General features: G+C 39.7%; 1 protein-coding gene across 15 annotated transcripts in view; it reads right to left on the bottom strand.

Annotated features, from left to right (window-relative positions):
* The window catches only part of LOC144679648 (band 4.1-like protein 3), a 299,756-nt gene that overhangs the window by 167,458 nt on the left and 105,722 nt on the right, over window positions 1-26,576 (bottom strand). For 9 of the 15 annotated variants that reach the window (XM_078540233.1, XM_078540241.1, XM_078540244.1 and 6 more), the window contains exon 1: window positions 20,851-21,081. The exons of 1 other annotated variant lie outside the window; for it this stretch is intronic. The gene's annotated coding sequence lies outside the window, so the exon portion shown is untranslated. Of the gene's footprint in view, window positions 1-19,942; window positions 20,066-20,127; window positions 20,150-20,304; window positions 20,441-20,557; window positions 20,680-20,850; window positions 21,082-26,576 lie in introns of those variants that run through there. 5 more of the 15 variants (XM_078540234.1, XM_078540237.1, XM_078540238.1 and 2 more) reach the window with 5 other exon arrangements.

Here is a 26,576-nt window from a genome sequence, read left to right as displayed (position 1 = left end):
AACAACTTTGTCTCAAATCTAAATCACTGTCATGGGCTTGTACATTTAAAGCAATGCTGGTAGTACTCATCTTGAATACAAACTGGAAATTAAACTTGCAAAGCTTAGTTTTTTTTTAAAAGCACAGAATTTCTCTCTTCAAAAAGTTTATATTGTACTTTGTCACAAAATATTGCACTCTGTTCAAGTATCACTTCATAGATCTGGATGAACAGTGATACACACTGTCTTTTGATACAGGAGGTCTGTGAGAAGCAATTAGCAAAATGCTTGTAATAAGCAATCATAAACCAATACCGCATTCCACCTCATACATTTTAATCCTCCCAGACAAAAAAGGCTACATTCCCAAGATTTACAACATAAAATAATTCAATAACCTCCAGATTTAACACCAAATGTCATTACCTTGTAGCAATGCCACACTCTCAATATCATTCACATAGTTCATGCCAGAATAAGGCATAGGATGAGTTATGCTGAGTTGTTGGCTATTACTCAACCATCCATGAAACAATGCCATAGATGAAATAAACAGTGATAAAAATAATGATTAAGTGTCTTTGTTCTCATCTAGCATAAATAACTAGCAATATAGACTGTCCACATGCCTGGATAAGTGCAGCTCCAAGAACACTCAAGAAGCTCGACACCATCCAGGACAAGGCAGGCCAGTTGATCGGCACCCCATCCATCACCTTAAAATTTTCACTCCCTCTACCACGAATGCACAGTGGAAGCTGTGTACACAAGATGCACTGCAGCAACTCGCCAAGCCTCAAACGACAGCACCTTTCAAACACCCGCGACCACGACCACCTAGAAAGACCAGGACAGCAGATGCATGGGAACACCACCACCACAAGTTCCCCTTCAAGCTTCATACCATCCTGACTTGGAACTATATCAACATTCCTTCACTGTTGCTGGATCAAAATCCTGGAACTCCTTTCCTAACAGCACTGTGGGTTTACCTGCACCAGATGGACTGCAGCAGTCCAAGGCAGCGACTCGCCACCGCATTCTCAAGGCAACTAGAGATGGACAACAAATGCTAGCCTAGCCAGCGGCACCCACACCCCATGAAGGAATTAAAAACTCTGTACAATATGATTCAACTTATCTTTGAGATATTATACCAATCACATTTATGCATTTATTCAAACTTGACTGAATTACTGCCAGATCTAAGAACAGGAAAAACATTTCTACACTGGATGAAGAAATTCATTGTCGCCTCTACAGAAAGACAAACCAGTATCTGGAGCACAATCCACACCACCTATAGACCTATCAAGTCAAGAACTTGAATTTAAAGTTAACTACAGGACTGTAAGGCTAGCAAAGGACTGAAGTCTTTTGCCTGTTAAAACATTACAGCATAGGTCTGCACCTTTCTACACAGGCATCTGTTGAAAGTAGGTTGCAAAAAGCACTCATTAAAAAGTCTGGATATGGCAGAACAGTTCAGTGAGCATGTTGGAGGAGAGCCAATCACACTCCAGTCACTAGCCTACTGCTAAACTGGGCCAGGGGATCAGCACTGATTTCAAGCACTTGACTAGATCTCCAAAGACATTATTTTTTATTCATTCATGGGATGTGGGTGTCAGTGGCTAGACCAGCATTTATTACCCATCCTTAATCGCCCTTATTCAGAGGGCATTTAAAAGTCAACCACATTGCTGTGGGTCTGGAGTCACATGTGAGCCAGTCCAGTTAAGGACAGCAGATTTCCTTCCCTAAAGGGCATTAGTGAACCAGATAGGTTTTTATGACAATCAGCAATGGTTTCATGGTTATCATCTAAATTCCAGATTTTTCCTGACTTCAAATTTCACCATCTGCCGTGGTAGTATTCAAATCCGGGCCCCCAGAGCATTACCCTGGGTTTCTGGAATACTAATCTAGTATGCCACCACCTCCCCTATTTGTTCCCATTCATTCCTATGAAGTTAAAAACCCTTCTAAATTACACCTTAGGTGTGCTTCAAGATCAAAAGATTGTATTTTCAACCCAAAATTATGCCATGGGATACGTTTGTCTGCGATTTCTCAGTACTATTTTAGTGGAAACATGTTGCTGTTTAAATAAATGTATTAATTCCTCCTCCAAAATAGTAGAAAAAGGAATTTGAGATTCATACATTAGTATTGCACATTGCAATTTCACAGTTATCATTATACCAAACAATTTAGGAAATCCGATCAAATAGTAAAAGTAAAAATTGTATATATGTCACTTGCTTTTTAAAAAATTGCCAAGAAACAACGGCAACATGAGGAAAAAACCTTCTCACGCAGCAAGCAGTTGGTATCTGGAATGCGCTGCCCGAAAGTGTGGCGGGAGGCACACCCTATTCAAGAGGAATTGGATTGTTGTGTGAAAAGGAAGAATGTGCAGAACGACAGGGAGATAGCCAGGGAGTGGCACTAGATAAATTGTTCCCAGGGAGAGCCAGGCACAGACATGACAGGCCAAATGGCCTCCTTCTGTGCTCTAACAATTATGCGATTCTGTGAATTCAGCCTGAGCACCATTCAAAATCATCTATAAATTATTTGATTTTGGAAAGTGCCGTTGTTACAGAACTAATGTTGTTGACTTTGTAGATTCTTATTACTTGACATTTTCTGTGCGATACTAACAGCAGACTTTACTATACTCTTCGTAAGAACACGTTCAAGGATTAGAACCCCAACAAAAAAAAGATCAGAGTAATGGGGAAGAGAAACCATTCAGGTGTTGACTTGTGAAAAGAGGAGACTTGTAAATCTTGCAACATTAGATGCTGAAAAACAAAAACTAGATATACTGAGTGCCCACTTGCCTAATCGGTTCTGCAAGATTATTAAAAGTATCAGCTTCAGTGCTGGATATTAGGACTGAGCTTTAGTAAAAAGCTATTCATGTTAAATGGAAATTATAGTTTTTCTGTAGTGAGTTCTGGGGGTGGACAAAAGGTTAGAAATTATTCCATCTTATCTACTAAGTTTCTCTGGAATTATCACAAAAGCAGCAGTTGCCATCTCTACTGTTATAACACACATGCACTGCATTTCACATTGGTCACAAAGCCAGCCAACCAATAGTCATATCACTGTACTTTTCCAAAACCTAAAAGTCACAACTGTTCATTAAAAAAGGTCAGAAAACAGCAGCTTCGCCACCTATGAAAATGTAATGTCACGACACATGAAGACATCCAAAAATCATTGCAAAATAGGTCCTAATTAGAATAGAGCAAATGACTGCTTGAGAATCCACTAATAAATCAGTATTCTGTATTTTGTACCACAGGGTGACAACCTGCAGTTTTGTTTTTGAACTCTGCACAGAACCTGAGCACTAAAAATAATTCCACTCGGGTTTATGCAATTCTTATCTTCTTGCGAGAGGAAAGAACTTTATATTTTAAATTTTAAAAAACTATGATTCCTGGATATACCATTCGTTAGGAACATTGAAATTGCTAGATGACAAAAGACAAAGGTTCATCTAGTTCACCTTTTTTCATGCTGGTGTTCACATGAAACAACGTTAATGGTGTTTAACTAATCATAGCAGTCAATCTCCATCAGTTAGCCTACAACAGATCCAGACACGACAAAGAAAACCCCAGTGTGGAGAATTTTGGGAACTCAAGGTCCAAAATCATCTGTTCTTCCCAGGCATGCTATACTTACCACATGTCATGGTTCAAATTACTCAATATGTCCCAAAATTTATCTAACTTGCATGTGAATTTATTAATACTAACTGCTTCCACTGAGCCCCTGGGGAACCTGTTCCAGAGATTGATCAATTACTCACTGAAATACTGTTTCATAGATTAGTTTTGAATTCACCCCCCGTTTAAGGACAGGTTCTGTCTTCTGGTTCTTCTGTTCTCGACAAGGTAAAATAGCTTGTCCTGGTTTACATTATTTATTTGTTTTAGAACCCAAAGCACTGCAATCATATCACCTCACAACCTTCCTTTTTCCAGTGAGAACATACTCAAATTTGTCAATATTTCATTAAATAAAATTAATTTTTTAAATATATGGACTCGAAAAGTTAACTGTGTTCCTCTCCGCAGATGCTGCCAGACCTGCTGAGTCTTTCCAGGTATTTTTATTTTGGATTTCCAGCATCTGCAGTTTTTTGCTTTTATCTTAATTTTTTAAATGTTGTAACCAGGATATGAATTGAAAAAAAAGATAACCTATTTGAAAAATACATGTTGCTTTATTCAAGTTAATTCAGTTATTTTAAATAAATGCTGCAAAGCTTTCGCTTTGTCAAAGGCCGCCAGTGAAAAATCATGCAAGTTCTTTAAGAAATTTAACAGTGGCATGGTTCTCAAGTAATCAAATTGCTTTTCCTCCATACGCAAAAAGTTCACGTAAGAACTAAAACATAATCCCGAATCTGGGTTAGACATTCCAAGTCCACTGATTTTGTAGAGCATTTGCCTATTATTTTCTTAAACATACGCTTAGAACCATGTGTTCAATAATAGAAGTTTTAGTTAATTAGGAAAATATGGCTAAGTTCTTTCCAGAGTTGTTAAGAGACATACAGCCAGTCAGACACGCCACAAGGTCTATTCATTGAACTGAACATTATTGTACAGTAAACATATGTAACAGCTGATTCAATGAGATCCATAGTCAAACATAAAAGATGGGTTTAACAATAAATAACAACAACTTGTATCTATATGGTGCCTTAAACATAATAAAACCTCCCAAAACGCTTCATAGGAGCTTTATAAAGCAAAATTTGACACTGTAGATCTAAGGAGGTCTTAGGGCTGATCACCAAAACTTCCGTCAAAGAGACAGGTTTTAAGAAGCATCTTAAAAGGAAGATAAAAGGAAGAAAAACAGGTAAAGTAATTTTAAGAAGGAAGTCTAAAGCTTGGGCCTTTCCACCTGAAGACACAATGGTGGAACTTTTAAAATTGGTGATTCTCAAGAGGCCAGAATTAGAGGAGTACAGATATCACAGATGGTAATGGGGATGGAGGAGGTTAGAAAAATATGGAAGAGAGACACCAAAAAATTCTCCAAATGATTTGCCATGTTTCTTATATAAAAAATCCCACCTGAAATATAAATTTATCCTTTCCTTTCACATGCTGACTGATTGATTATAAGTTAGTATTGTTACAGTTTCAATAAAGCAAAGGATGAATAAATTGTAATACTAGTCAATGTATTAAAATACCACCAACACCTTGTACATGAGACATCTGAAGAATGGATATACAGATATATACCATGGCCTAGACAGAACTTACAATTTGCAATTATAAATTCCTGACAGTTTTAATGAAAACATGTAATGGGTATCATCTGTCCAACTTTCATGGATGTCTTTAATATCAGTTTTGGTTAATGATCCAATCCAGTTGCACAATGACAGAGTATTTATGAACCAACCGACAGCTGCCATGTCCAGTTTTGGCACCTTAGTACAAATAGGATATAGCTGCAATTGGAAGGATTCAGAGAAACATGGCCAAGATGGTTCCACACCACAGGGGGCCAAATTAAGCAGAAAGACATTTAAAAAACTTAATTCTCCTGAAGTTGGGAGCTGAAATTGAATGAAAATCAAAAAGAGCAGGGCAGAGTCTGTGAAAACTGTAATGAGGAGCAGTAAACTAAAGTCTTCACATGAAAATGCCAGTACCTTGACATTTGATGGCCCTTTAATTTTTAAATACCCCTTCCATAGCCCAATTATTAATCAAGTCTATTTTTCTCTGGTCCTTTTCCTTATGTTGCTTCCGCAATATTATGCTGTAGTATGACATCACAGCAGCACTATGAAAATCTATTCTTCTACCTTTTTCACCACATTTCTGGACTTTGAATTTCATTAGCTTGGGTTTGAAGTACACGGTGGTATATATTTTCTGTACTGAAACAAAGAGCTGCTTGGTGAGTGGCAGTAGTTGTGGAAAGATAGTATGCCACAAATTCAACTTTATTCCCATTAAGTATTCTTAAATATGCAATAATATTTCATCTTCACATTGATGCTGAACAGTTTTTGGTCAAATGGGCGTGACAATGAAATATGGCCCATATCTAACTAGAGGAAATGTTCCCTCCACAGTATAGAGTTCTGATATGGTCCAGTGGACCATTTGAACTTTAAAAATGTGTATGAAATCTCACTACGAGCAACATACCCTCCCAACTACTCTATTCCACATGCAAGATCAGCCTTCAGCTGTTAGTAACCCACAGCAAGGCTCAGTCAGCAGCACTATTCCTGCATCTGTGTTTCAGCTTCCAAATCATTCTGGGTCATGCTGATAACCAGTAATTGATTTTTTAAATACTCCTGTAAATAAAGTCGAATGACAGTCTATTTATACTTGTTACAGATTGTAAGACACAGCAAAGGCTCTGGACTCCAACAACTTCCCCAACTGTAGTAATGTATTCTAGAACTAGGCAGGTCAAATGAAAAATTGACCAGGCATGTCTTCACTATAGAGTACGGGACAAATTCAACTGATCAATTAGCAGCCTATCAGCTACCGAACAGTCAGCATTGTCAAGCAACACTTACTCACTGTTGCTCAATTTGGGTGCTGCCAGGATAACTCAGCTCCAAATCCTATTACAGTCTTGGTCCAAACATGAACACAAGAGTTGAATTCTAGAGGCGAAGTGAAAACTTATTCGTCATTAATACAGCCTTTGACCGACTGCGGCACCAAGGTGCTTAATAAAATGGAAATCAAGGAAAATTCTCTCCATTGGGCTAGAGTCATACATGTTACAAAGGAATATCATGGTGATTATTAGAGGCCAATCATCTCAGCCCTAGAACATTTCTGCAGAACTTTAGGGTAGCGTACGAAGCCTAACCATCACCATGCTTCAATGATGTTCCTTCCATCATAATGTCAGAAGTGGGGCTGCTCACTGATGAGTCACAGTTCTCAGTTACATTAGCAATTTCTCAAATAATGAGCAGTCCAATCTGGCGAGCAGGAAGACCTGGAAAAATTTCAGCCTTGGGCTGAAAAGTGACAAGTAACATTTGTGTGACGCAAGTGCTGGGCAATGACCATCTCCCCAACAAGAGAGCACCTAACCACCACCTCTTCACATTCAATGGCATTGCCGCGGTCAACTATCTGGGGTTCAGTGACCAGAAATTAGTCCAGCCACATAAATACTTTGGCTACGGGAGATTAGGTATTCTGTGGTGAGTGGCTTACCTCCTGACTCTGCAAAGTCTTTCCACCATCTAAAAGACAAAAGTCACAATTGTGACGGAATGCTCCGCACTTACCTGGTTGAGTGCAGTTCCACCACTCAAGAGGCTCAACACCATCCAGGACAAAGCTGCCTATTTGATCAGCATCCCATCCATCAACTTAAACATACACTCCCTCCACCACCAGTGCACAGTGGTGGCAGAGTGCACCACCTACAAGATGCACCCGCAGCAACTTGCCAAGCCTCCTTCAAAAACACCTTCCAAACCCACAGACCCTATGACCTAGGAGGATAACGGCAGCACAAATTCAGGAATATCACCACCTGCAAGTTCCCCGCCAAGTCACATACCCTCTTGACTTGGAATTATATTGCTGTTCCTTCACTGTCACTGGGTCAATCTCCCAGAATGCCCTTCCTAACAGCACTGTGGGTGTACCTACACCATATGGGCTCAAGAAGGTGGCTCATCACCAACCCTCAAGAGCAATTACGAATGGGCAATAAATGCTGACCTTGCCAGCCATGTGACACCCACATTCCAAGAACAAATAAAAAAAAACTCTCTCTCTGCAGCAATTCAAAAACTTCATTAACATGTCCCAGGCCCATGACTTTCTTATGAAGGACAAAGACAGCAGCTGCACGCAAGCACCATTACCTCCAAGTTCCCCTGCAAGTTGCACACCATCCTGACTTAGACATATATTGCCATTCCTTCACTGCCCCTGGATGGATACCCTGGAACTCTTATCCAACATTATGAGGAAGCCCTTTGCCACACATTGTCACAGTTCAGGCATAATACAGCCCACCATCAATGACAATTATGGGTGTACAATAATGTCAGTCTGGCCAATGATATCCACATTCCAAGGATGAGTATTCAAGCTTCTGCAATGCTTAATAAACTGACATAACAGAAAGCTGGTTTTCATTTTAAATGCATACATTTTAACACTCCTGCGTTAAAGTATGACCAATGGTCTGGAAGCAGCCTGCAGAACAATTTCTGTTCAACCTCGTTTTTCCACGCATTTGCAAAAGGAGCCCAAAATAGGCATTGGATCCTTCGTTACATCTTTAGGTTGATTCAATCCGAATTCAGGTGGCTGCAAGGTACCCTTAAAACAGAGGGGATCAATATGGTGACAACCACACGGCTAGTGAAGATTAGGTGCAGGGCCTTGCACCTACAAATCAGCATACATTGGGTATGAAATGGGTACCAAAAAATGAAAAGCACAGCAAATTATTACCTAGTAGATCCAAATAACATTTGATTAAAGTTCTCTGATGGTGGATCAAGCCCACCAAGTAAACTGAGCTTGGCACCTCTGCTTGAATGATTACTTTTTTCATGGTTTGTATGCCAAAGTTGATAATGTTAATTGACTTTATATAAACAGGAGGTCATTATATAGATAACATTATATATCTGGGAATATTTACAAAGCAGTCAAGTAATCAAGGGGCTTAATTTGTAGCAATCATCTGACCCCCTTGATGGGATCAGGAGCATATTTAGTTCCACTTTACTGAATGTTACCTGTCCTCTTTTGTGCTACCTGCAAGGAGACTGTGGCGTATGAACTTCATCCCATTGATGGCACTCACACTGCAATATTAACTGCAAAGTTAGAAAGAAATAAATTGAAGCTGATTACCAGGCACAGTTCCCACCACTTATAGCAGGCACATTGATGTCAACACGATTTGCCTGCTTCACATAGTGGCCAATGTAACTCAAAAATTGGGGCAAAATAAATACATGAACAAACCGTACAAATAGAAATACCTAGTTTATGTAATCAACAATTCCCCAAATTAAGAAAATTGCACTTACAGCTGTCCTCGACAACCTGGAACTGGGGTAATAACAAAAAGTCACACATCATCCCACCACTTGCAGCCTTCCATCCACAACAATAAAGAGTCCACCAAGCTGACTAGAAGGGTCTGCAGCAGTTGTAGGAGTTCCAAGAGACCACAGGGTTGATTGAAGATAATTTAAGTGCCTACCTGATCTAAGCCACAGAAATTGTAACAGGGCTTAATGACAAATACTTAAAAACTACTTTAATGAGATGCAAACATCTGCTTGAGCTGCCTGAAATAGTTGCTATGCTGAACAGGCTTTAAGCGGTGCCTCTGTAAGCCAATCATGATGACAAATGGTTAGTGCTATTTTCCCAAAATAGACAGCTGTCCAGGATCAGTGGAGATGGTAAAGAGGTGGGGGCTGTAATTCTGTGACCAGAAATACTATCACTAAAGTACTCGAGGTAATGGGAGGGAAGATAATGAAGACCGTGGAACTCCTTAGGAGTTATTAGAAGGAAGGACTAAACTAATCCAACATGGAGGCATAAGGATGGAAAATATTACCCCAAGCAGAATAACCGGTTATGAGCCTTAATTTTGCTAGCAAAGCATCCAATATAAAACTGGTCCATTTGAGATACAGCAGATATCTGAAAGCAGCATTTAAATTTATTGCAAACAATCTAGTAGGACAGCCCAATTAAACGTTAAATGTATTAGCTTTGGCTCAGTCACACCTCAGTCTACAGCTCATAGATCCAAGACTCATTCCAGGATTTGATAATATAATCTAGGATAACACTTTTCAGTGCATTGCTAGCAGAGATGCCATCATTCAGGTGAGATGTTAGAACTGTTTTTCAGTTGAATATCAAAGACCCTGGAGCTCTATTCAAAGAGCAGCAGGGGAATTCTACCATTGTCCTGGCCAACATTTATCCCTCAATCAATATTCCTAATAACAGACTAACTGAGCATTTTCTCACCGTATTTTTGGCTGCCTCATTTCCATGCATAATGCATTAGCTATGAAGCACTTTAGGGTGCCCTGAAAATATGACGGGCACTGTAAACTACAACTATACTTTATTTTCTTTGTCAAGTAATTTGATAAGTAAAATAGGTTCAGTATTTATATAATCCATATGATTATTTTGTGCTGTACTGTTACAGAGTTTATAACCAAAACTATACAAGTGATTCAAATATTCAATCCTGATTTTTACAAGTTCTGATAAAAATATTTTATAGACTACAATTGTTGATAAATGTGATGCTGATCCACTCCACTGTCGTAACCGTCAAAGCAATGCAAAAAACTCCATTTACGCAATGAATTTATGGGGTTCTGGGAAATCACCAACCACAAGACCTTTGGGTGCAGCCTTCTTTCAAAAGAAACTCTTGAAGACAATACATCATCTCTGATTACTATAACATTACACATGTTTTAAATCACACGTGTTTTAAACCAAAAAAATGTTGGAATTTCGTATTAGCAGAATTCCTGGCCCTGGTGATCAACACTCCAACCTGCATGTTACAAATTAGCTTTTCCAAGTTTTCAGCTGATCCAATTGGGCAGCCACTGCTAAACTGACACACACTTCCCACCAACCAGGAAAATGCCAAGGTGCATACATGACAACCAGAATGCTGATTATGTTGGACAAGTGTCTGTCTGGGTACCAGGGAACTTTAAGCAAATAGGTTTACAGCTTTGGATCTTAGCAACCTGAAGGAATTGCAACTGGCCAGTCAAGTTAAATTGCTGAATTTAGGAATATCATCTGATCAGACTATTATTCATAGGACTAGATGTGCTCCCATCAAGGTGCCTCAGTTACCTGTTAGCAATATATATGGTCACAAATCAAGTTTGTTAACAATATGAATGAGTTCTTTATTAAAGCCACCCAATGTAACTGCTGTAGTGTTATTGATGGCAGTTGCAATCCAGAATCAAAAGGTCCCAGATCTGGACAGTAAATATGAATACTGGTTTGCATCAGCGGTTTTTCAATGGTTCTGTAAAAATTACACGTAAATCTCCTATTTCCCCACAATGAAAAAATTAATTCAGCAAAAATCATTTTCTTTCTTAATTCCCCCATTTTAGATTCCCAAAAATATATATCATTTGGTAGCTATGAAGACAAGCCACTGCAATCCAATGTCACTAAGAAATTCCTTCTACACGGTGAGGAAATGTAGTCCTCGCTGCATCCTTCTGGAGGATTCTAATGAATTCATTGGGGAAAAAAAAGTGTGAAAAAACTACTGATGTGAACCCACATGCTACCGTCCCATCATTAGGCCAACTCATCATGCCATTCAACCCCCTAGGCAATCAATTCATTAACATGGGTCATGTCACCTGAAACTGGAGTACATGTAGCTGCAAATACCATAAACACTGATCAACTTGAAATTCAATTTCAACTAGAGCTTTAACAACAAGTTAGAACCTGGATATGGCTAATGCTTCTCTTCTGACATTCAAATGCAAGCGTGTAGTAAGGCAGATACAAAATCAATAGAAGAAACAAACATTTCACATTTAGTGAAACAAAAGATTTTCTTCTGGACCCTTAAGGCATTCAGTATTACCCCTCTCCCAAAGGCAGATGCAATATTATTCTAAATACCATTTTAGGCAAGTTTAGCCCTTAGCTAAGCTGTTTCAGCACAACTGACATTTGGCTGACAAAGTGAAAAACTGCCTGGATATATCCTGTCCACAAAAAGGACAAATTCCACCCAACCTATCACTGCCCCATCAACTTACTCCCAAACTAATCCCAAGCAAAGTAATTAAGAGAGATGTCTACAGTTCTATCAAGTAGCACATGCTCACCAATGCTCAATTTTGGTTCCGACAGGACCACATGGCTATAGGCCTCATTACAATGGATAAAACTCCAGACCCAAGGTGAGAGTTACGGCCCTTAACATCAAGGTAGCATTTGATCGAGTGTGGCATTAAGGAGGCCGATTAAAACCGAAGTGAATGGCGATTAAAGGAAACATTCTCCAATATCTGGAGTCATCCTAGCACAAAGGAAGATAGTCATGGTTGTTGGCCAGGATATCGCTGAAAGAATTCCTCAGGACGGCATATGAAGCTTAGTTATCTCCAACTGCACCATCGACCAACTGCCCTCCATAAGAAATAGCGCTGCTGTTTGCTGACAATTACACAACATTCAGTGCCATTAACAATTCAACAGAAAATGAAGCACTCCATGCTTGCAGTAACAACTGAACAACATCGGTTTGGATTGCTAAGGGGCAAGTAAAGTGTGTGTTTAAGCATGCACACCTTCCACCAGCAGCATACCATAGCAACAGTGTGCATTTTTCTACAGGGTGCACTGCTGCAACCTAACACTTCTTCAACATCTCCTGAAATTACAACCTCTAATACCTAGAAGCAGCAGATGCATGGGAACACTACGTTCCATTCCACGCAATACAACACACTACTTGGCCATATAACTCCATTCCTTCATCATTACAAGGGTCAAAGTCCTGAAACTCCTCACCTAACAGTGGGAGTACCTTCACCACAATGCTTTAAAATTAAAGGTTCACCACCACCATATCAAGCACTACTAAGGAATAACAATAAATGACAGCATTGCATGGGTCACCTACATGCCAGAATTATTTTTTTTAAAAAACTATATGCCCAAGCAATTGTAGCTCATGCCAAAGGCATTTCCAAATGTAAATACAATGTGCATATCTTATTTGCCTACAGAAAAATAATCATTTTTATTTAAAATATGGTCATCATAGGTGAAGAATTAAGGCTTCTCAATTGTGACCTGCAAACAAGCTGCAATGTATATAAATTCTTCTTAAAATAAGGGCCTTTTCTCCTTTTGGCTTGATGTAGCCTTATCATACACCCTTCTTTGCTGAAAAGCCAACAGCTGTCAGTTATACTCTTCCTTGTGCACTTTATTGCATTTAGTAATCCCAGAGAAGCCAGGCAACCTATAATTTCAAGTTCCAGCTGTCACAGACTCACTAATGGGACTACTGTAACATTACATCCTTTTCTGTAGCCACAGGCTTTCTGCACTAAAAGCAAAAATGTACTGAATTGCCAGAGTTCATTCTACTCTAAAGGTAATTGTCTATTATTTAGTAGACATCTAAAATGTAATCATACATTTTCATGACCTTGGAACTAAAGCAATTAATATTCAGAACTACAGCTTGGCAATGCTGCTTCACTATGACATTACTTCAAAAAAAAAAGCTATGTTTAGGAGGTCTACATGAGACCTTGATGAAATGTCCTTCCCTCAGTATGCGTTTGCACTAAGGAATGCTATCTACTACAGATTTACAGGGTCATTATCCACTGTACATCACAACACAAAGAACAGAGTATGCATTACAAGATTTTGAAATATAGGGATTGATAATATTCAAATATATATAAATATTGAAAGACTTCTGTATCTTTAACATATCTAAGTAATGTTGTTTTAAAGTATTAAAATACCACAATTTATAATTAGTTCATCCACATGTCAAATTATTACTTAACAGTGGGTGACCATATCAAATTGTGCCACTCTTCCTGCTCTTCCAGTTGTATATTAAAATATGCAAAAAGAATATATGTGCATTTCATGAAGTATCACAAATATAAGCCATAAATAAAATGTAAAAATTAAAAGTATATCAGCCATTAAACCGCATAGCAATAAACTCATTTTTTCAGTATTTGACAGTCCTAGAAGTCATACACTCATATCAATTAATTTCTAATATACTGTTGTTTCAAATGAACAGAGTTAGCAGTAGAAATGAAAATGATTGCAACTAAGAAAGTATCAATTGCCCAGTTTTCTACACAAGCTTCTCATCTATTCTTTCCATAATTTCAATCACAACAGCTAATTTTTGTTTGTGGATATATTTCTCCCTCCCTCCCTGGACTTTTACTTTAGGGAAGACTATTACTAGCTTTCTGTCACTTCACTATTCTATTAGGCATGTGATAAAGGGCTATGCACACTACCTTCCTCCCTTTGGACATGCACCTAAACCCCCACTTCCATGCAAGAACTCATTCTGACAGCAGTGCTTGCTCAGTGTGTTGGAGGATGCATTGTGTATTAATGTGGATGACGACCATTCCTTCCGTTTCCAGCAGAGCTAAAAAGCCCAACTGTATGTAACAGGTTTCCCTCTTTTCCACCACCTTCCTTGCTTTGTTCAACAGGGTGGCACTCATCTCCAAATTATTCCTCTTCAGCCACCTCCCCACTCCACCCCCCCAAATCTCAAGGTATCAGAACAAAGATATCAGCAGCCAACAAAATGCAGGTGAAAGCAAAATACTGTGGATGCTGGAAATCTGAAACAAAAACAGAAAATGCTGGAAAAACTTAGCAGGTCTAACAGCATCTGTGGAGAAAAAAAAAACCAGAGTTAACATTTTAAGTCCATACGACTCGAAAATCATACTGAAGAAGAATCATACAGACTCGAAACGTTAACTCTTTTTTCTCCACAGATGCTGTTAGACCTGCTGAGTTTTTCCAGCATTTTCTGTTTTTGTTTCAAAATGCAGGTGAATACTGGTCAGGCACTAGGTCCAGGTTTCAATGAGACAAACTTTTCTGGTCCCTGACCACTGGATCACTTCTCCTACACTGATGATGAACTCCCTTTGTCTGTGTTTTACACACAATAGAGTAATAGAGTACAAAACAAAAACAGAATTACCTGGACAAACTCAGGTCTGGCAGCATTGGCGGAGAAGAAAAGAGTTGACGTTTCAAGTCCTCATGACCCTTTAACAGTCTTCTCCTTGGGGTCTCTGCCTTCTGCTGTTTCAAGTAGGGCCTATTATACTTTCCTTCTCCCACCACTTCAAAAGGATACATCTCACATTCCTTCTTCTCGAAACCAGACCCCGAAGGGGTCTTTATCCCTTTCATATCCCCAGCCTTTAACAACGGCTCGCTCCCTTCCTCTCAGAGAGCCCCTTTCTTTCCTTATTACAAACCCCTCAACATGGTCTCCTTCCCACACAAAAGCATTTGTCTCACTCTGACCCCCTTCCACCCAACTGAACTGCTGCTGGACTAAATAATTGTTGAAAGTTTATTCTGTAATGAAGTCCTAAGCACAAGTATACTGGATCCAGACTTGGGGCTCTAGAGACATCATATGCCCAAATCTTCTCTCCGCCCTTATTTCTTTTTGTCATTCTATTCAGTTTTTTTTCTGCATCTCTTTTTTACTTTTTTGTTTTCCCTCATGCCCATTTGTTGGGAAACTGCATTTCTCCCCAATTTCTGCAACTTCCCCAATTTTTGCAACCTCCCCAATAGAATGTAACAAGACTACTGAAAGAGGCACGGGGAACAGGCCAACGATGAATCACAGAATTACACATAAAAATGAAGACGACATGTCCTTGTGAGAAATTATTAGTAACCTTGTGCAACCACATGAGTGCCTGAGTCATGATTGCAGCCAAAAAGGAGAGAAAATTGAGTGTAGAGGAGGAGAAAGAAGAACTTTAATAATGTCAGGATCTCTGTCAGCTCATATTTAATTTTGTAACTTCAATTAAAAGACTTAAAGAAATCAAGGAGACTCTTGATGTCAAGCCTAAATATATGAATCAACGTTAAGCTATTCACCACTAGTCAGGGTTAACCATTAAAACTTATTCAGCATGTTGGTTTCTATCACATTTTCTCCTCAAGTGACTTTCCCCATGGCCCATAACATATAGACAGGCTTGTTTCACAAAAGGGCCCAAGGTTTACACTGGGATGCATTGGTTTTTCCTCAGTGCAATTCACCTGGAATCAGCCAAACCAGCACAAATAATTGAGGAATGCTAATGCAAGTTACATCCAGCAGAAAAATAATATCTGCAAATTGTGGCTCTATCCACAAAACTGGCGTGGCCCACAGGCTGAATTAATTACCATTCCAAGTTTCCACTAACTTGGCCCATTTGTGGGTCTTTGGGAAGGCCCTTGAATTTTTTTTGCCACGAGGATGCTAATTAGACACCATTTCAAAGTATCTAATTTACTGAGAAACTGACTACTCTACACTAATGTTAACTAGTAAATGGTTCTGTATAGTTTCTTTTTGTTAAAGACATTTTCAGATATACAAAATCAGGTATTTTAAAATCAGATATTTACTCACATTTGGATTAAAAATGCTCAACTTTTGTGATAAACCTATTTTCTGCTGTATTAATGAAACTAACAGGTTACCACTCTTAACTATATTAAGGTCTACTTTGAAAGTAATTTCTCTCAAAAGTGTTCTAAAATGCTGCCCGATTGCACGGATTTATGGTAGATTTTACGTGTTAATATGCAAATGAGCTTGAACAGAAACTTGAGCAATAAAATAATTTCTGAAAGCTAGCACAATTTGTGCCCAATTGTGGCTCCATTTACCAATTGTGCTCAAAGTGGAAATTCTTGGCCAAAAACCATTTCACATGGATATGAATAAAACTGGGAGTTAATTTTGAACTTTGAGATAGTGAGTCGGCAGCCCCTTTTTACTTCTCATCGATTTTTATTTTCGATGACTTCACTGAGAATTGAGAAAGGTGTAAAACGGGCTTGCCCGCTTGCTACCGCCCCCCACCCATCCCCCTCCCGTTATACACCATCATACATGGTCAAGATTACCCTCTTATAATTTTCTCCCTCTTACATACTAGATCACTGCCTTTGGGATAAGATGGTATGCAGTTTATATCATCTACAATAAGACCTTCAGCTGAAATTTTACTGGCACTTGTAGAATAGACTTTAAATTCCAGTTTCCATTGATGACACTCTGTAGGTCAGTAAAGAAACAAACTAATCAAACTGAAATACAAGTGAAGAATAATTAATAGCATCAAAGTAAATTTACAAGATTAAATTAATAGTGCTTTGGCAGCCTCATGTCAAGCACTTTTAGCAACATTTCTGATACAATGATTCCATTCCTGCCATATTCCAGACAGCTGCCAGAAGCACTTGCTTTATTTATACCCCCACCTCCTTATTCATTTCCAAATGTAACTAGTCGCTTTTATTTCCCCATTTGGCTTCTTTTTGTAAAATTTGTATATGTTCTCTGTTGCATTTGATTCTGGTGAGGAACAGATTACAAGTGCTCAACACAAAAATAGAAAAGTCAATATTAATCCAAGAATCTTCACCACTGAAATATCAGGCAGTGTAAAATCTGCTTTTGATTTCTTTTTATGACATACCCCCATCCAGATGATTATAAAGGCCTCATTTGTATGGAGCTTGCCAGTCACCCACCCAAATCCACGATGTGGCGAGCACCATTGTCGAGTACCTGCAGAAACAATCCTGGCAAGAAGCTGCGTTGATTGAAAGGTCAGCAGGCAATCAGGGTTTCAGAACGGGGGGGTTTGGTGAGGAAATCCAGGGCTGAGGAGGCTCAAGGTTTCCTGCTGGGGCCTGGAGGAAATTTAAATGCATCTTACATCACTGGGCCTCATCTGACCCTCATTGCAGCTCTTGGCTCTCTTGGTTTGATCAGGGAAGGTGCCACTATCCACTCACTCAGGCATCAGGTTGAAATTGCAGACGTCTGGCCAGATCTGCACACTTAAAAAAAGCATGACCCCATTGCTTTCTGGTGGATGGCCCACATTCCAGCAGAAAACAGGTTAAAATCCAATCCCACAGGAAGGTAGCGAGATCCCAGGGGCTGCCTCAGTATATTTATTTTAACTGCACCCTCCCCCACCTGGGCTTGGTTTCCATGGGGCAGATTGACATTTCCCCGAAAAAGAGTAACTCTGCTCCTTCAACATCTGTTCAAGACTTAGATCTCAGCAACAACCAATCATTGCACACTTAAATACTTTAATCTGCTGAACAAATCTGTTAAGGGTATTGAGTCTGAGTTCGGGCTGCAAATTGATAGGCTGCTGCTGGAGGGAATGTCACTTGATGCTGAAAACTGAACAGCTGTGTCCAAAAAGAGATAAAAAATTCTTGTCTCAAATAAAAAGGCAAAACACTTTCAAAAAGCAAATTCTACCTAGCCTTGAACAGACACGACTGTAAATTTATGGCACATTACATTCAAATTATGCACACCCAAAAATTACTGTGAAAAATCAGAAGAATCTATGTTAGAATATCTGCTGGAAATATATTTGAATTTTGTCCATGAAAACCAATTCCTGATGACATTCATCAATGTGTGCAAAGAATAATTTTATACTGGAAAGCAAAATGACTACTTTGAGGCAGAAGTGTGAATTAAATATTTTTATTTATTCACCCCAGTTCGACAAGGAAAAGCCTCTAACCTCATTTCAATAATCGTTATATGGTAATTATCTTCAGAAATGTTACATGGTAAGGAAACTAAATTCTGAAGCAACAAAAATCCACTCATAGTACTAAACATGTATCTTTTTTGTGTCATGGTACTTCCTATACCACCACTTCCAATATTATACATTTCAAAAATTATTTCAGTATTGGCCACATGAAAGATTCTAAATTAATTACAGTATAAGGCTACCACTAGTCTTATTGCTTTAAACACCTCTGCAGTTAAATTGATTTGACCTATGTAAATATAACCCAACCTTCACTACATTTCTATTACACATAACAGAAACCAGGCAATGAAATGTGTAAGGAGCAGTGGTTGACATTTATATTAAATAAGCAATGCACCTATGAACAATATACAGCAACTACCACAATGAAATGCTTCAGTCTATGAATATGTAAGTCAGATGTAATATCTTACAGAACAATGAGTAATCAGGTCAAAGCAAGGCATCATGTCAGAAGCATTGTGGCCTCTGGTGATCTAGCAGTATACCCATGGCAGCTCCTTTACTTTTTATTGCATTGCGGCAGGGTAATATACACAATTATTTGCTGAGACAAACCACATGAAAACAGAAAATGTTCCAAGTGACTTTGATCTAAATGAATACTCAACAAGCTGATGTTGCTGCTGTGGATGCATCGCCCTTAGAACAGAAATTTCAAGGTCAAGTCAATTTGTGTAAAATTACATCTGCAAACAATGCTTCCATACCAACCACTCTAGTAATTGTTCACACAGAAAGCACACACAAAAAGAATGCTCTACTGACTAAACAACTGCACTTTCTCCCCTAAGTGAAGAAAGCACAAATTAACTCCTGAAGACCTTACTTTGGAATTAAGTATGTGAATAAATTCAAAGTTGGTATTCTGTCAATAATTTCATCGCCAGATCGTTTCAATTGGTGCTTTGGCTAAATAATTATCTACAGACTTAACAGGGCCATTTTTTAAAAAAAAATCAAGCTTTGATTTCCAGGGGTTTTACTTAAGTTCAACAAAAGGTGGCAGCATTAATGAAGACAAATGCAATTTGTGTAAATTTTAGTATCTCAATCATCAAATCAGAGATACCAACAAATACTTAAATGATTGTGCAGATTCAACATTCCATGTTTTAAAAGTACCTAGGTATATTTAAAGCAATGTGCAAGATACAGTTAGTTACATTTAGCAGAATGACTTGGAGCAAACATCTTTAGCAGACCTGGATGAATCACTTCTTTGGTGCATTATCAAGTACAAGTGCTCCAGAATATTTTAAAAGAAAGCAAAAAATTAACATGCTTAATGACTATAAGAACATTTAAGATCATCTTGTTTGGAAAATATGGAACATGCAAAAGTTGAAATACATCAACTGTGAAGCAAGTTTCCAAAGATGGATTCCATGGCCACTTTAAAAGGTTTCCCTTGATGGCAGCCATATGTTGCCACAAACCACTAACTTACCAGTGAGAGGAAGAGAGAAGTGAAAGTCAACCTTCCCCTACCTGGTGCGAGAATAAAGTGAGATAAGGTGGCAGAGTCGGCAGCAGATTTTCTCATTCACCTTAGATCCCGGAGAGTGCTGTCACTGCAGCGGACTACAACTGCCATTTACTCCACACCACACCCACCGCATTGCAGAACTGCTGGCAATGGGGAAACAATCAAAGCTGCAACTCATCTTACTGACCCAAAGAAATGAATCACGCAAGGTTCTCCCTCTTTTCGTACAGTAACAAGTACACATATCTGCAGTCAGGCACAAAATGTTATTCAACGTATTATATACATATATATTTTATATATATATATATATATAGGAAAAATAATTGACAAAGCACGCGAACCCCCACGCCCTTAGAATTGCCCTTCTGACGAAACCAAACACACAATGTTGCATATTTATACATCCTATTTCAAATATGCCTTTTCAAAGCCTTATTCTATCGCAGCGTTTCAGCCATCGGCTTCTCAGATTCGCAAACACCACACATCCGAACGGCGGCAATAAAAGTGGCTCCTACACAGTGCGATTCGACACTACTCTGCTCCCTTCGGGAAACCAGGAAATCTCTTATGTATTTTGTTTGCCGTGTTAAATTCAGCAGCGAATAAAGTACCCTCGAGCCTTGCACTCTCCCACTGTGAGAGAGAGAGAGAGAGAGCGAGCGCCAGATGGAAGACATGGAGACAGTAAACAGATTCCGAGCCCGCCACTTACACTGTGCAGCTCAGGGTCGCTACTAACTGCACATCCTGCTGACTAAAATAGAAAACTGACAGGACAAAGGTTGCGGGGAGGGGGGAAGAGAGAGAGAGAGAGAGAGGATAAATGATTTTAAATAAGTGTTAAATATGGCGCCGAGGGCGACCGGCAGAAAGCCGGCGAGCAGCAGCGCCGCGGGAGACATACCTTGCGCGTCCTTGTAGCCGAGCCGAGCCCCGATGACCGAGCCCGATGAGCAGCAGCTTCCTCCCTGAGCGGGGGCCACGCCGCCTCTCCAGCGGCTTCCAGCAGCCCGGGAGGGGGGCGGGGGGAAGAGGTAGAGGGGGTGGTCCTGCCAAATCACTGCGCTCGATCGGCTTCAGCTCTCGGCGCCTGCAGCCGGTCTCCCTCTGAAGCAGAACGGCCACTTCCCTGTCGGCTGTGCTGGGCTGGGCGGGGGGGGCGGGGGTGGAAGGACGGTGACTTGTTTGTCTGTGCGCAGTGTTACAGTGTCTCAGAGAAAGTGGAGGAGGAGGAGGAGGAGCAGCGCTGAAGCTGCCACCACAGATGGGGCAAATGAGCGCTATGGGAATTTGGGGCTTCTCTCTCTCTCCCCGCTCCACAGTGCAGTGTAATGAGAAACAGATTGCTTCAGTACAGTATTACACACGCAAAAGGAACTTTCCTTAGCCTCCTACTTTGAGCACGACGATTCGAGACATCCCTTCAGGATTCTGCTACTGTACTGCATTCGATAAATGTAAAACTTAAAATAAAACATGTGCATCGTACTATACACATGTACATCAGAATGGAACATTAAACCTGTCGACACAGGTAATTTTTTCTCTTCCGCTATAGTTTTTTTTTTAAGGCATGATACTGCACCATTTAATAAACCTATTTCCCAGCAATGGAGCGAAACTTTCCAGAAATATCCATTCTCAAAAATAAAATGGAACAACCCGTGTGACATCTGTATTCTGAACTTGCGAAACGTCTGGAAGACACAGAGCTAGACGGGCGGGTTAAAATCTCTAAAGGACCAAGCGACAGATATCTTCTGGCATGCTACTTAATACGACAGGATTTAAATTCTATAAAGGTGTTTTATATTTTACAGTTTAGCTGCAGCTATGTGACACAAGAGACCTGAATTAGCGCACAGAGCTGAATTGAGACAGTTGCGGACGCTCGCTGAGTTGACGGCTACATCGACCCACGTTAATTCAGCTCCCTCAAGTATTGGGTGGAGTCATTCCTGCCAGGCAGCTCTCCTAATTAGATAGTGAGCAAAAGACAACTATCAGAAATACCTTTTAACACAATTTTGTTCGGTGTAACTAATTCTTCATCGCCATTTCATTTTAAAAAGGCGAGAGATTCATTCGTTGAATTAAACTGTTTAAATACGGAGAAATCATTCAAGGATAGAAGCGTCTTAATTGTAAAATTGGCTGTTTCAGGCAGCATGGTGAACAATTACACCAATATACGAAGAAGTGTCTTTTCACCCATAAATATCTTCGTCCTCTTTCAGAATCTGATGGGTCTCATATCTCAATCACGCCGCTGTGGAGAAAGTTCAAGCAAAGACCACGTACTTAAGGCGAGATGGGAAACGAAAACAAGCTCAAATCAGACAGCCGCTCTCGCATAACTCTAAACAATATTGAAGGATGCCATTCAACTAAGTTGGATGTGAACGGATGCGACTGGGAGTCCCAGCTGAGGATGAATAAAAGGAGAATGTTTATTCTCGCAAGAGTTGCATGTTACAACTTAACAGAGTGAAGAATCAAGTACTGTGGTCAAATTTCCCACAATCTTAAGATAGTGATTTTGTTCACAACTAACATCAAATGGAAGGGAAAACAAATGTCACCTTAAAGCAGTTAAGATCAGCATTTGCTGATCCTTGGTCGCCTTCAGCTTCAGTGGATAAAGCTATAAAATATCCTATAACCGCCTTTCCCTGAAAATGGCACACAAACTCCTCTTTGTTCTTTCCTGGGAATTCCGTTTTTGCCAATCCTAACAGTATGACTCTACTAGTTCCAATGAAGCATCATACCTAAATTACCTTGATTAGTCTGTTTTTCAGCCTTCTATGCATTCTCAGTTACTTTCTTAGTTTATGTCATAAGATTACTAAACCAAAATGATTGGATAACAAAATGCAAAAAAGCCTAGATTTTGGAAATGTAAGAAAAACAAAGCAATGGCAACACTCAGCAGGTAATGGAACGACTGTGGAGAAATCTGACAAATCATCACTTCAGGCGTATGAACCCTGTCACAACACTATCACCATCCAGATTTTGGAAGCAACAGCTCTCATCACTGACCTTGAAGTAAGCAGCCCAGAAATGTCTAGCTTAACCTTTGCTGAAGTTAGATCGAATCTGGTGACAAGGCTAATCTGGTGCCGTCTAGCAACCATGATGGTGTTAATTAACAAGAACTGGTATTTATTTACAAAAGTGCATCATGTTCAGAGACCAGATAATAAATTTCCATCAAGGAGACACTATGTTGTGGTATCACGACAATTTAGGTCTTGAACTATTTAAGCAACAAAAAAGTTATACTTTACAAAAGGCGACAATAGGTACCCTAGTTCAGATGGTTCTTGCTTCCCACTGACAATTGGCTACAGACAGCTCATGACACCTCATCTCGTCTCGTCTCTCCCTATGTTATCTTCAAATGTGCACAATGAACTTCTGCAACTCTTGTTCTTTTTGTCTCCTGTAGCCAGGGGCTTTTCCTCTGTTGTTGTGTTCTAATCTTATCTGTCTTTCAATGCTTCCATTAACGCATCAATTGTGTTCATGGCCCAAATAGCATATCCATAAAACAAACAATCCATCCACATGGGTCTGACTAACTCAAACCACACAAAAGCAGCATTTCCTCACACACCAAAAATTAACCCTTTGCACCAGGATCTCAAAGTAGAAAAAAGGTGCACATTCCCCACACCTTTAAAATAAAACATCCCAAGGCACTTCACATGAGCATTATGAAACAAAATTGGAATCCAAGCCACAAGACAATATTAGATGGCCAAGCTTGGTCAAAGGAGGAAGGTTTTCAGGAGCGTCTTAAAGGAGGAAAGTAAGATAGAAAATTGGAGAGATTTGGGAGGAGGAATTCCAGATGTTAGGGCTTTGGCAGCTGAAGGCAGGGCCACCAATGGTGGAGCTATTAAAACCGGGAATGCTCAAGAGGCCAAAATTAGATGAGTGCAGCTGAGTGTTGAGGGGCTGGAGATTACAGAGCTAGGGAGGAGCAAGTAGAAGGATGGTCTTAAAGTTAGGAATTTTAAAATCAAAGTGCTGCTTGACCAGAAGTCAATATAGGGCAGCGACCACAGGGGTGATGGGTATACAGGGCTTGGCGCAAGCAAGGGCATGGGCAGAATTTTGGATGACCTCCAGTTTATGGAGGGCAAAATGTGGGAGGCTGGCCAAGTGTGCATTAGAATAGTCAACAGAGGTAACAAAGCCATCGATCAGGGTTTCAGCAGCAGACAAGCGGAGACAGGAGCGAAGTCCAGCAGAGTTTTGGACATGGAAATAGGTGGTATTAATGATGATGTGGAAATGTGGCAAAGCTCATCTCAGTGTCATACTGTATTTGACCCCAAGGTTGTGAACTGTCTGGTTTAGCCTCAGACAGTTGCCAGGGGAATGCATAGAATGGGTAACTAGGGAATGGAATTTGTAACGATGACCAGAGCCAATGACTTTGGTCTTCCTAATGTTTGGTTTGAGGAAATTTCTGCTCACCACATTCTCTCAGGCAGGAAATCAAGAAAATGCACGGATTATAAAATGTAATTTAAAAAGTAGGATAGGGAGTGAAATAAATGATTGGGACATACACATTGGAATATGATAAAAGCTGAAATATCTTTAAAAAGTTTATTTGAATAAAATGGAATTTTATCAGAATGGAAAATTTGACATCCCATAAACAAAATTAGCTTTTCAAGGCCAGAGAACTTTTTTGTCAGCAATTATGTATACCATTAAAACACACAACTCCTTCAAGGTGGTGAAACCTTTAAGGATTTTGCTGTAAAATCCTTAATGTAAAAATGCAAGTTATCAGTTCAGTGATTTGTAATTGATTACAATCTCTGAGGACTTTATCAGTACATCCTGCAGAGAAATATAGGATCAGACAAACTTCTGGATGAGGACTCGAAACGTCAACTGTTTTCTTCTCCACCGATGCTGCCAGACCTGCTGAATTTTTCCAGGTAATTCTGTTTTTGTTTTGGATTTCCAGCATCCGCAGTAGCTTTTAGCTTTTTGTTTTTATCTCTGGATTTCCATGTTTAACTGCACTTGTGTGAATTTTACATCAGTTTCAGAGGAGTAACTAGTGTTTGCTGACAGTCTCAGTCACTTCTACAACAAAATGTAGATGCATGCAATTGTTCTACTTTCTACTCACTTTTTGTTGTCCCTGATCCATTTCGCTCTGTGGTACTCAAATTCAGTTGTAGAAAAGGGAAACCTTTAGTTTACAGTCTCCCATTACTGAGCACTACAGGGAAGAGCTAGTCTATACAGTTCTTTGCTAAAGGCTCTAAAATTGCACAGCCTACAATTCAAAGCACCGGTAGGATTTTAATTACCTGTTTAGTTAAAACCATCCTACTTGCAAGGGTATGGCTTACAGGGATACTTGGGTCTTATGTGGGAAGAATTCCAGCCTCCCAATAACACTCCAGGTCCCATTAATTACCGAAGCTGGTTGGAGTATAAGCAGGACCTCCTTCTGGTACAGTTGGTTAGGCTACACAATAACATGCCAATTAGAAGGAATGTTAAAATGGGGTCAGCCTCCATGGGCAGTAATCAAAGAATGAGGATTAATCAGTTGGTGATTACGGTCTACAAACTTGAGGTCACCCAGAATTTTTCTGCCTGTGTCTCAACTTGCCTTGTTCCTGTATCATCTGTGCTTGCTGACATGCATTGACTCCCAGTCAAGCTACATTTTGACTTTAAAGTTCTCATCTCTTTTTCAAATCCCTCAATATCTCTAATCTCCTCCAGTCCCACAACCCTCAGAGATATCTGCATTTCTCCAATTCTGGCCTCTTCAGCATCCCCAGTTTTAAATCACTCCACCACTGGTGGTCTCTCCTTCAGTTGCCTAATCCCCAAACTCTGGAATATCTTCTCTACATCACTCCACCTCACTTTCCTCCTTAGGAGGATCCTTAAAACCTACCTCATTGACCAAGCTCTTAGTCATCTGACCCAATACCTGTTTGTGTGGCTCAGTGACACACATTCTTTTATAATGCTCCCAATGAAGCACCTTAGAATGCTTTTATATTTCTATAGTGACTTTAACAATAAGTTGTTCTTGGTGGTGGTAGTGGTAATAGTGATGAGAAAGGTTGACACACAACACTGCACTTGGACATCAAGATGGCCAGCACATTGCAGTCAGTCATTCTGTGAAGGCAGATGTTCATCAAGCAAATGAAAACTTTAAAGCTTACATTCAGGGTTTGGTGGCTAACATCTTTTCACCTTCAACGAGGGTGTTTAGTGTTCTGTCACTTTCCTTCATTCAAGCTGGTTCTCTTCTCTTTTCCCACTGTACCCCCATCCAGCATACATGCTGAAATGCTCCCTTCTCCACTTCCCATCAGTAAATTACCAACCAGGTCACCAAAATGTCAACTATCCGATGGTTGTCAAATATAGAAAAAGGGATAAACTATTTGCATTTATTCTTTTATCCTGAATATTAATTTCACATCCTCTTTAAATCAGCATCATTCCTCTACATTTACCAAAATATCAAGTTTTGTGCTAACATCTTAGCTGCTAGCTTGTATGTGCAGAATGTTTTCTTTGAGGGGTTTCTTCCACCAAGGAAACTCCTGGTTTTCTGCAAAA

This window comes from Cetorhinus maximus, chromosome 4, assembly GCF_964194155.1.
Source record: "Cetorhinus maximus chromosome 4, sCetMax3.hap1.1, whole genome shotgun sequence".
Classification (NCBI taxonomy): domain Eukaryota; kingdom Metazoa; phylum Chordata; class Chondrichthyes; order Lamniformes; family Cetorhinidae; genus Cetorhinus; species Cetorhinus maximus.
This window is presented reverse-complemented; position numbering and strand designations above follow the sequence as displayed.